The following is an 11,944-nucleotide window of genomic DNA, read 5'->3' on the forward strand; positions in this document are numbered from 1 at the left end:
GTGCATTTCTTGCAGGTAACAAATGATTGGGTCTTACTTTTTAATCCAATATGCCAGTCTATGATTTTTTTCCTTTTTGATGACCCTGGGAGTTGAACTCAGTACCTTGCACTTGCTAGGCAGGTGTGCTACCACTTGAGCCCTTCCATTGGCCCTTTTTGTGTTGGTTATTTTTAAGATAGGGTCTTGCACTTCATGCCTAGGCTGGTCTAGACCATAATCCTCCTATTTGTGCTTCCCCACATAGTTGGGGATGACAGGTGTGCACCACGATGCCCAGTCATTGGTTAAGATTATTCTCTCAAACTTCTTGCCCAGGCTGGCCTTGAGCTCCAATCCTCCCATTTCAACATCCCAAATAGCATTCTGTATTTTGATTGGACAATTGAGACTATTAGTATTCAGAGTTATATATTCAAAGTATATACTAACTCCTGGGGATTTTGTTGTTGTTGTTGTAGTGTTTGATTCTTTCCTAACCCTTTTTTGTTCACCTGCTCATCTAGTGAGATTTATTCTTTCCTGTATTTTCACAGTTGTGTTTATTTTCCTCTTCCGTGTGTAGGATTCCTTTAAGTATCTTCTGCAGTACTAGTCTTGTGGTCATAAATTACTTTAGTTTTTGCTTACCATGGTAAATTTTTATTTATCTTTCAATTAGGAAGGGTAGCTTTGCTGGATACAGTAGCTTAGGTAGGGAGTTGTTTCCTTTCAGAGCTTGAAATACATCATTCCATACCCTCCTTGTTTTTAGAGTTTCTGCTGAAAAATCTGCTGCCTTTAAGGGATTTGATGCCTCTTTCTTGGATCTTTCAGTATTTTTTCCTTATATTATATACTTAATGTTTTAACTACAATATAATGTGAGGATATTCTTTTCTGGCCATGTCTGTTGGTGTCTTAAAATCCTCCTGTACCTACATAGCTGTCTCTTCCTTAAGATTTGAGAAATTTTCTTCAAGCCCTCATATTCTACCTTCAAGCTGATCCAGTCTATTTGCTAGGCTTTGAACTGAGTTTTTTATTTGACATAATGAGTTTTTCATGTCCAGAATTTTAATATATTTTTCAGGATTTCTGTATCTTTATTGAATTCCTTTTTAATATCCTGCATTGTCTTATTTAGCTGTTTATTTGTATTCTCTTTGAATTTGTTCAGCTGTTTCTTTGTATTCGTTTTTAATTCATTCAGGAGTTTATATCTGTCCTCTTTAATTTCATTGATCACTGTTATAATCATTCTTTTGAATTTTTTGGGATTTTCTCACCTTCACTTTCACTTCAACTCCATTCTTGTGGAGTTGTTGTCTTTTGGAGGAGTCATGCTGCTTTGTTTTTTTTCATATTTCTTATGTTTTGCATTTACACATCTGTGGCTAAGTCATTGGTTGGGAGTTTTAATCACTTGTAGTCTTTCAAGTATTTTCAGTGTTCAAGAAGAACTATAGTGGCATGGTTTTGGTGTAGTTTCTCATCACTGGACTGGGTGTTAACCCAATAGCCAAACATTTGCCCACATGCAGAGGGCACCATACCTGATACCTAATACAACTCACGTAGAAGAAAATTAACTGGGGTCTCTTGTAGCTCCTAGCATACAGGCTGGTGTTATATGTGGGTTAACACTGCTATCAGTCAAGGGTCAGTTGTTTACTTCTGTACTGCTTATACTTTAGAAGCTTCCCTTCTTTGTGTACCAGGAGCCATTGCTGGTCACAAGGAGCTTTGCAGTCTGTGGACCATGTAGGTTCCCACTTGCTCCAAGGCCTACCAGTTTGTGCCCCCACAAGTGTCCAAGGCTAGGGGTGTCTCCTGAATGTATCAGATAGTGGGGAGCAAATAGAGCACTGTGTTTATACTGGTGGTGAACTGAGGCACTCAGGCCCTCTGCCTGCCAGTCTTTGTGCTTTTAGATCCTGTGCAGCTGTTCATCGCTCTGTGGGCCGGAGGCTGGGGAAAATGCATGGCTCTGAGGGCCTATGCTCGGAGTTCTCAGTCCTGCCGAGTAGCAAGCATCTACAGCCGGGAGGTAGCTCCTGGAGGCCAAGCCACAGGCTCAGTGCTCTGTTTCTGCAGTTGTTCTCAGCTGCTGTGACTTAACTCTCTCTAGAGCGGGCGGGACCAAACACCAGAATTCCTCTTCCCTGTCCAAGATCTCTGCTGCTTAAACTTCTCAGGGGCCCACATTAAACTCTCTCCTCCTCCGTTATACTTCTAGTGGCTATCTCCTACCAAGACACCATGTTAGGGTGTCCCCAGACTTTCTGAGTCAAGACTGTTGCTTGTTCTAAGTTCCAGACTAGCTCAGTCTTAAATAATAGGCCCCTTCTCAAGATGATGCCTTGCAATAGCAGGGATATGGGGAGAGAAAAAACAGGTCTTTCTTCTCCAATGGAAAAGTCACTGTCACACCAAATACCTGCAATGGAATTTAAGGTTTGAAAGACGTGTGGACTTGTCCTATAGCTAGGTTTGCCAGTTTCTCTCCAAGAAAGGGGAGCTGGGACTGAAGTTTCAGACTGTTTACTAATTTACTGTTACCTTTGGTTTGGGTTTGTGTACGTGTGTGTGTATGTTTTCAGCTGTCCTATCCCTCTTTTATGGTCCTCTTCATTTCTTTCTTGAGAATATAGTCTCTCCTTTGTTACACTGACTCCTCTCATTTCAAAGAGTCAAAGAGAGAACTTTTACTCCATTTTCTTGCCCTGCTTCTCCTGCCTCATGGTAATGCCTTTAGTGTGAGTCTTTTTATCCATTGTGCCACTTCTCTATGAATACTGCCAACTTGAAAACTCATAGCCTTCAATTCTGGCACATTTTGTTGATAGTTTCTTGTTTTACTCAGATTTTGGACTTATTATTGTAGTCCCTTTTCTTATCTTTTGATTTTTTTTCTTTCCTATTATCTCTAACCCTTGTAAGTTTCCTTTATTTCATCCATCAACCCTTATATTTTTATTAAGCTTTTTGATTATATTATCATCTTTCAATTTTTTTGTTCTGTTTCCAAACACATATATCACTCTCTTCTTTCATAGATGCATATATCCACTTATTCAACAAGTATATTGGGGCACATTTCCATCTTTGAGGTGCTCTTCCTCCTCCTATATAGTTTCTCTTCCATAGGCCACTTTGTTTTGGTTACTTCTATGTTTTCTCCGATATCTAGTACATTATTTTTCTGATGTTACACTGATTCTCACAAACACCATGGCTTGAAATACTACAGATTCATTATCCTACAGTGCAAGAGGCCAGAAGTCCTAAAATCAGGGTATCAGCAGGGCTGCATTCCTGGTGGAGTTTCTAAAGAATCTGTTTCCTTCCTTTTCCACCTTCAAGGGGCCATCTGCACTTTTTGGCTTGTGATCTCTTCCTCCATCTTCAAAGCCAAATCATTAGATAGTCTTAATACTAAACCTAAGTGACCAATTTAAGACACACAGTCGAGACCACTTTCTCACCACTAATTAAGCCTAGGGTGGCAGGGATAAGAGATAATACTTATTTACCTTTCTGAGATCCCTAAGCAGATTTGATGGTCTTTCCTGGTTAGTTTTCTTTTTGTCCACTGTTTGAAGACACTTTCAGCCTCTCTCTCTCTCTCTCTCTCTCTCTCTCTCATATCATGAATAGGAAAATGACCCTGGGGAAGATAGCCAAAGAAGCTCTCAACAAACATGGGCTTGCCAGAAGCCACATCAACAATGACAGCATCAACAGATTTGGGATCTTTGACATTCCTACCAGAATGGCACCTATCTTCTTCAGTTCAGCAAACTTGCAAGCAACATGAGCTGTGTGATAGTCTAACACAGGTACACAGCCAGCACTGATTTGCCCTGGGCAGTTCAGGATAATCATATGAGCAGTGAAGCCAGCTGCCTCAATTGCTGGGTCATTTTTCCTGTCACCAGTCACATTGCCATGATGGATGGCTTTGAAAGACATTCTTGACACTGAAAAGTAAGTTTTCCCAAGAAGAGCTTCACTCAATGTTTTATGCCTCAGTTCAGCAGACCTTGTAATGTTAACTGAAGCAAAGGTGGTCCACAGTATCATTTCATGGGTGTCCTTGAGGGCCAGATGCAAAGGCTTCTCAGTTGGATGAGTTGGCGGCAGAATCCAGAGCTTCAAGCAGTGTGTTCCACTGGCACTGCATCTTTTTTAGTGAGTTTCTGTTCCTTGAACCCAGGCATACTAACATGTGGCTCCAGCATGTTGTCACCATTCGCATCAGAAGCTGGCTTAAATGGTACTATGTGAGGGGTTGTAGACAATTTTCCTAATGTAGGCGCTGACTTCCTTAACAATTTCCTCATATCTCTTCTAGCTGTAGAATAATAAATGGAATCAATGTTGTTAACATCAACAATTGTTTCACAAACTGTGTATAAGCAAGAAGGACATGTGCACAGGTCTTCCCACTCTTGGAGAAACTATCCTCAAATTCACCACCAACAAAGCAACAATCAGGATAACACAATCAACCTGCAACTTGCCTATAATCATGTCTTTAATTAACTTGTTAGAGTATCAATGATGGTTGTGTACATAATACAGTAGCCCCACACTTCAAAGTACTCAAGCGCACTCCTATTTGGTTATATATTTCTTATAGGACCTCATTGGTTAAAATGCAGTTCTTTTCTCTGATATGGAATAAATTTGCATACATTTGGTAATTAATAAACATCACTTTCCCTTACTGATTCACATTCTTAGACCAGGGGCCCAATCTTCTCATCAAGGGCACATTCCCATGACCTAACTTTCTGCTACGAGGCTCCTAAAGATTCTGCCACCTCCCAAGAGCACCATAGGCTAGTGACTAAACCTTTATCACATGCCCCTTTGGGAGACATTTAAAATACAAACCATAACTATACTGTAATAAAAGTTAAATGAAAGTGTTCTCTCTCAAAATATCTTACTGCATTTTCACTTAAAGTAAGCATGCTTCTATTTTGCATATCTGAATTACCCAGCATCACTGCTATTGTGCTCTGGGGTCACTCTTATGTTACTTGATAGTTGCTCTGATAACCAAAATGGCTACTAAGTGACTAATGGGCAAGTAGCATATAAAGCGTGGATTCACTGGAGAAAAATTTAAGTCCCAGACAGGACTGATAAGATGTATCAATCTACTCAGAACAGCACACAATATCAAATTTATGAATTTTTTCTCAAATTTTCCATGTGATATTTTCAGATTGTGGTTGACTATGGGTAACTGAAATCTCAGAAAGTCAAATCACTGATAAAGGGAACCTCTGTGCTTACAGGTCTCCAGTTTCCACAGATGGGTATCAACATTAATACCATCCTCACAGTTTGACATTCAGTTTATCCATGACTCAGGTATACTTAAAGGAGCTCTTTCCCATCTCCGCAGCCTCCTCAAATTTTTCGTTGGTTCATTAATCCCATCACATTTGTAAATGATGGCTAGTAGGGTGGATTTATCTGAGTCTACATGTCCATCGATGAAAGTGCCAATATATATTGAGTCTTTGCCTTTCCCATTTTGGCTCTGTAGTTTCCATGAGACTTGTATTCTGGGGGCAATCTGGTTGGGAAAAAAGTTCTATCTCCTTTAGGCTGGGACTAATATCCCTGACTTCTTGTTGGCCGTCATCAGAGATTACTCTCAGCTTTTAGAGGTCACCCTTAGGTCCTGGCCATGAAACTCCTTTACAACAAGGCAACTTACTTCTTCAAAATCAGCAGCAATTTCTTTCTTCAGCTTTCTCAGGAGTCATATCATATAATCACAGGGATGATTATATTACTACCTTTGTCACTTAATCAAATCAAAGGAGTGACAATTCATATTCATAGACTGCAGTCACACTTAAGGGGAAGGAATTTTACAGGATGTGTGTGTACATCAGGGATTGGTAATGTTGGAAACTATCACAGAATTCTGTCCACAACATTAGGCAATAATTTGAATTTTTCTTCTTAGAAGTTTAAATATTTAATGGAAGTTAAGCTCTTAAATTTTTGATACTATTTTCTCAAATCCACTAAAATCATGGGCTAAGAATGTGAAAGGGTAAGAGAAAGTAATGTTTATTGATTACCAAATGCATGCTGAGGCATTGCAGTAGGTTCTTTATAATTTATTCCATATCAGAGAAAAGAATCGCATTTTAGCCAAGGTACTATAAAAATATGTAATCAAATAAAAGTGCTCTTGATTACTTTTAATATGGATTAGAAAATCAGATAGTGATGACTGACATTAAAAGGCTAAAACTGGTATTCCAAAGTTTTCCTGTATATGCAATTGGGCATGCTTTGGATGGTCTTAGAAAATAAATTCTCTATAGTTCCCAGTGTAATGACTTTTTTTCTTTTTAAAGCAAACCAGATTCTAGTTGCATGGAATTTAAAACAGACTGTAGCTTATGTAACTAAACTTAATGGCTGAAGATGTTTCCTCCTAAATCATGCTCCATGTATTGTATTCATCTTGAATACAATTTATTCCAGGATGGTACTGCACATATTTAATCACAGTCAAATCTTTCTTCAACTAGAAGATCAAATACAGCTAATGTTGCTCAGGAAATGGGAACTACGAAAGCCTTTAAAATTAAGAAACATTTTAAACTGCATTTAAATTCAAATACTGCTTAACACAACTTTTATCCTGAGCATCAAGAGGTTTGAAGTACTGTCTTTGTCCAGAGCAATCAAGATAACATCAAATAATTTCAGTTTTCACACAATTTTATTAAAGACTTGAATTAAAGTCTCTAGCAATTCAATAATGTTAGATTATATGTAGCAAATTATAAATACAAGTTGAAAACTAAACATGCCACCATTTAAGCAAATGTAGGCTGATAAGGCAACTGAAAAACAAATATATGAAACAATCATACATTATGGAAATACTGACTCATTATATACAAACATTTAAACTATTTCAGCCATGTAAAAAATGCACTAATTTTTTTGTTGATGAATAAGACCTATCTTGATAATAAAATGTGCTTACAGTCCAAATGAGATTTTCTAAACTCTAATAAATCATGAAATGTTCAAAAAGCAGTTGGGCTTAAAATGTTTCATTCTTGGTTTCAGCCCAGATAAGTATTTTTGGAAAACTGGAAGTGAAATTGTATTTCCTAGTTGTTTGAGGTATGTCAATATGGCTGGGAAAGGAAGCCATAAAGCCAAAGGAAGTTTTTCCCATTCTTATTTGGGTATTTGTACACATATTCATGCATGGCATAAATTTAAGCTTTGATTTGGCATGTATGAAATGCTTTGTAAGGAAATCACAGGCCAGAATAAAAGGTGGTAACTTCTGATTTCTGAAGGACGGCACAGCACCTTAGTGGTAAATTAGGCTTTCCTTCTAGCCAGATGTTTGCACTGTGATCTGAGGACCAACTCAATAGGCACTGGCAAGTGAGTCATCATTGGAAAGCTCCTTCCAAGGAAACAAACTAAATGAATAGTACATGTTTCCATGAGATAAGTATACAGAGATCAGAAGCTGGAATCAAAAGATCTCAAAGGTGTTTAGTAATAGCAGACTAGGTAATAATTTTCATCAACTCTCACTGAGAAAACAACTAGAAAAACTGGGCAAAACAAAAAACTGCTGCTTGAAAACATCAATCAGAATGCTAAAGGAATGATAAACCACAGGACTGAGAAGTGGCTATGCAGGTGAACCTAGCCTTTGGGGTTGCTTTTCCATGGAGAAACCTCTGCTGGTGAGGTAGGTCAGAGCTGAGCAGAGGTTTCAAATGGCTCACAGGGAGAGGAGCCAAATATGAGTCTGGGCCTACCAGGCAGGCACTTTGTGAGCACTCCTTGTTTTGGATGGGTACCTTACCCACCATAGTGCTGCACTCTAGGAATAAGGATGAAGTAGGATCTAGAACTGAATCCCACTCCAAAATCTCAAGCCCCTCTTGGAATAAAATGACCTAGGACCCCTCCACCTTCCAGAACAACCCAAATATTCCTTGATGAAGACCTCATATCCTCCTGCAAAGTAATTCCTACTATTTTTCACACACAGCGTCAACACACAATGTGACCATGAAAGCAGCACCACCAAATATAGTAAGCAAGATCAGTATCACAAAAAATAGAAGCAGAACTACATGGGAACTGGTGAGTTGAAACATGTAATAAGAGGAAATCAAAGCCTCAACTGAAAAGTGGAAAGATTTTGAAAAGTGCCAAATGGAAATTTCAGAACTAAAAAAACTTATATTCAAACTGAGAATTCAATAAATGGGTTTAAAAAGATTAGACATAGATGAAGAAAAAAATTGGTAAACTATAATATAGATCATAATAAAATGAAGATGGAGAAAAGACAAAACACAGGAAAGCATGTAAGATACAGTGAATTCAGCAAAAAGTCATTAACAAATACAGCTGGAATGCTACAGGAAAAGGAAAATGGATCCAAAGCTATATTTGAAAATTGATTAGTTTTCTAAAAACCAGTAAGATATATTTTTTAGCCATTCAGTAATGTTGAATACGTCCACAGAGAATTATGTGCGGTGTAATTACAGGATCCATGGTGTGGGGCACTCCAACCTTGTATCTTCAATACATTTTCAAGGAACAAGGGATGAAGCAGAAACCTACGTCAAGGAGACATAGGAAACGGGTCAACCAATCACAGTGTGGACTGCAACTGATTCACTTGGGAATTCACTTGTGATGCACTTGGGAAAAATCAACTGTGATATTCACAACACAACTGGAACCTTGAACAGTAATCAGACATATTATTAAAGAATTATTGTTTTTTGTTCCGTTCAGGTATGGCAATGGTTTGTGAATATGCTAGAACAAAATTTTTTATCTTTTAGGGATACTGACATATCTACAGATGAAATGGTAGAATGACCATTTCAAAATAATACAGAAATGATGAGTTAATGGGGTTAAATATTAAAGACAACTTGCCATGAGTATCAAATTAGGATTTATGCAAGATCATTATACTCTTCAGTCTATTTTTGCCTGTGTTCAAAATTCTCCGTGATGGAAGTTTTTATATAATCATTTGTAAGCTTGCTTCCCTAACAAGACATCAGCCAGCTTCATGGATAATCTTTTACTGTCAATTTAACAGTGTAGAACACTAGAAAGAACACATCCTTATGCCCTTTCTTTCCACCACTAATCCCAGGCATAATATATTTATCAAAGATTAACTAAAACCTCAGTCATTAATCTATATTACTGTAAGCCAAGTACCAGAAACTTTGTTAAGCAAACACTTAAGAAAAATATGACTTTCATTGTACCTAACAAGTTTAACATGTAAAAAGAATTTTGGTGACAGTGAATATAATGCACTTAATTAGTGATCTTATTATTTGCTGTCTCATTTGACAGCAGCCACTATAGTAGGTTTTCCGTGTTGCGTACTTCAAAATAAACCCAACAAAATATTTTTTCATTAACTTAGACTTGACCTATTCCAAGTTAGGTACAGTTTGAGTATCTGTTACTGAAATGCTTGGGACCAGAAGTGTTTACGATTTGAGTTTTGGGATCTTTGGAATATGTGTATATACTTTGTTTATTGTGCATGTCTAGTCTGAAAGTCCAAACTCAGAACTGCTCTGAAGTCCAAGTTTTTTTGAGCACTGACATGATTCTCAACCTGTATTTTACCACACATATTCATCACAGTATACTGTTTATAGTGTCAAGTTATACCTTTCTAATACTCTCTTTAAAATAGATCTCAGCACATTCTGAAAACTTAGAAATGTTGCTGTGGAGACAAAAGTTTAAATGTATTCATAAAAGAGTAAAGACAAGGAGTGAATAAATGCCTTTAATATAGCTGACTTCACTAAGTACTTAAAAAGGTGGGTGGATACATACAGAGATAACATAAAACATGAGTAATCATACCTAAAGTGTATTTTAAATATGAAGTGTATTTTTAATAATTTGTGGTGAGTTTATACTTCCTGTGCCATAGCTCCTACAGATTCAAAATTCTATCCACAACAGACATTTTCTGGGAGTTGCTCCATGGGAATTCCACAGGAACGTTGTAATGTTTATATTCTTCGGAATCTGTATCCACAGTAATTCAGTACATCACAGAAACCAAAATAAGCCTTTCAAGTACTTAAAATAAATCTTCCAACATCATACCAAGGTGAAAAGTGATTTCCAGTCATGTTTCTTTCCTTTCCAAGTACATATTTCAAAGAATTTCTCATTAATAAGGCTTTGCATAAAATTTTATTTAATGCAAATATTTCCTGATATTTCCTGTTGATACCTTTAAACTTCTTCCACTTTACTTTCTTCCTAAATACCAAGGAGATTTTTCTGAGGTATATGACTCAGTCAGTTTCTGGACCATTGTAGAAAACTGATAGGCAAATGTTATCTAACTTAATGATGGGATCTATGTTACTCAACTTTGCTATTACAATGGGGAAAAAAAAAAAAAGGAGCCACGATCTAAAACTACTTGGCATTAACAAATACTCATCTAAAATACCGTTTCTAATTTCTAGTATTCTCTTGCACAAAACCTATCAATTGGTACCACTGAAAATACATTCAACTTCCTTAACTTGTACGTGGCAGTCTTTTATAATCTTGCTCAACTCTAACTCTTCTGAGTATAGCAGTGAAAGCTACATCCCAGGCAATCTGGAATCCCAGGTCTCCAAACATGCTTTCCTCTTTCTGACTCCTTCCTGTGTTAGCTGTTCCCCTTTCCCAGTCATAATCCCTTGCTCTCTCTCTCCCTCCATCTACCCACTCTCCCTTCGAGACCTACCCTTCCCTTTCCGATCATCCAAGTGAGAAAAGGTTTCTTCCTTTCCAAGGCATTTAGAATGTTCCACTCCTGTAATTTTTACTAGAGACTGAACGAAAGGATAGTGACAGCTACTCACCAAATGAATGCCAAACTCTGGAAAGTGGAGAGTTGTACTGTGGAGAAGCTCCATCTGTATGGTGCTTCTACTGCTGGCGTTGCTTCTGACAGTCCCTGAGTGTGCATATCAGCACGTGCTAATGCAGCCTATCTCTATTATGGCAACAGCAGGCCGGAAGGAACTGAATATGGCTACACTTTTAAGGCCTAGGAAATTCTGGGAACATGATGACTTGAACAATCTAATTTTCCTCTCACTTGACTAGAATGTAGAGCAAAAGAAAAAAAGAGCAGGAAGAAAGTCTTACTCAAACTGTCATTATTTCTCCTCCTCTGTGATCAGCAAACGTTTGTGAATGAGGTAAGATACCCAATTGGGTATGTCTCAGGCTAATTTTCATTTCCTAGAATGTCTCTGGCCATCTTTCTAATTTCCTAAAGGTAGGTAGTAATCTCAGAAATTATACTAGTAGGCCATAAAACCTGGAGTAATACATAGTTGAAGCCTGTTTCACCTAGCTAACCTCAGATCAAAATTACTTCCACATATTGAATAAAGATCATAAGGCTATTGGATGAAAGCCTACTAACAGTTAGGAAAGAAAAACTTGAAAAAAATGTTATCATTGCAGTTCATTTTAATTAACAGACAGCAATGGAAAAATAATTGCTAATTTACTTCTAAGATGTAATAAAAATTTTGGGATGTTATAAAGTCATGAGAAAATGTGTATTTGTTTATAGCCTATATTCCATTAAGTAGAATTTAAAACTGTACTAAAAATTTTGTGGATTAAAATTCATCACAGTTAAATCTCATTGTGGAAAGTAAAACAGACTTACAGTGTTATGATTGTACTACAAGCTAAAAAAGAGAGGAGAGAAGAGGGAGGAAGAGAGGGAGGAAAATACTAACATACATACTTTATGTGCTTATATAAGCATTTGAGACTTTACATCAACCGAAAACTTCTGATCAAATATCTATGAATAGGAAAAGAATAATTTCACCTAGAAATGCCTAAGGAGTTG

The sequence above is a fragment of the Castor canadensis genome, chromosome 15 (genome assembly GCF_047511655.1).
Source record: "Castor canadensis chromosome 15, mCasCan1.hap1v2, whole genome shotgun sequence".
NCBI classification, from domain to species: domain Eukaryota; kingdom Metazoa; phylum Chordata; class Mammalia; order Rodentia; family Castoridae; genus Castor; species Castor canadensis.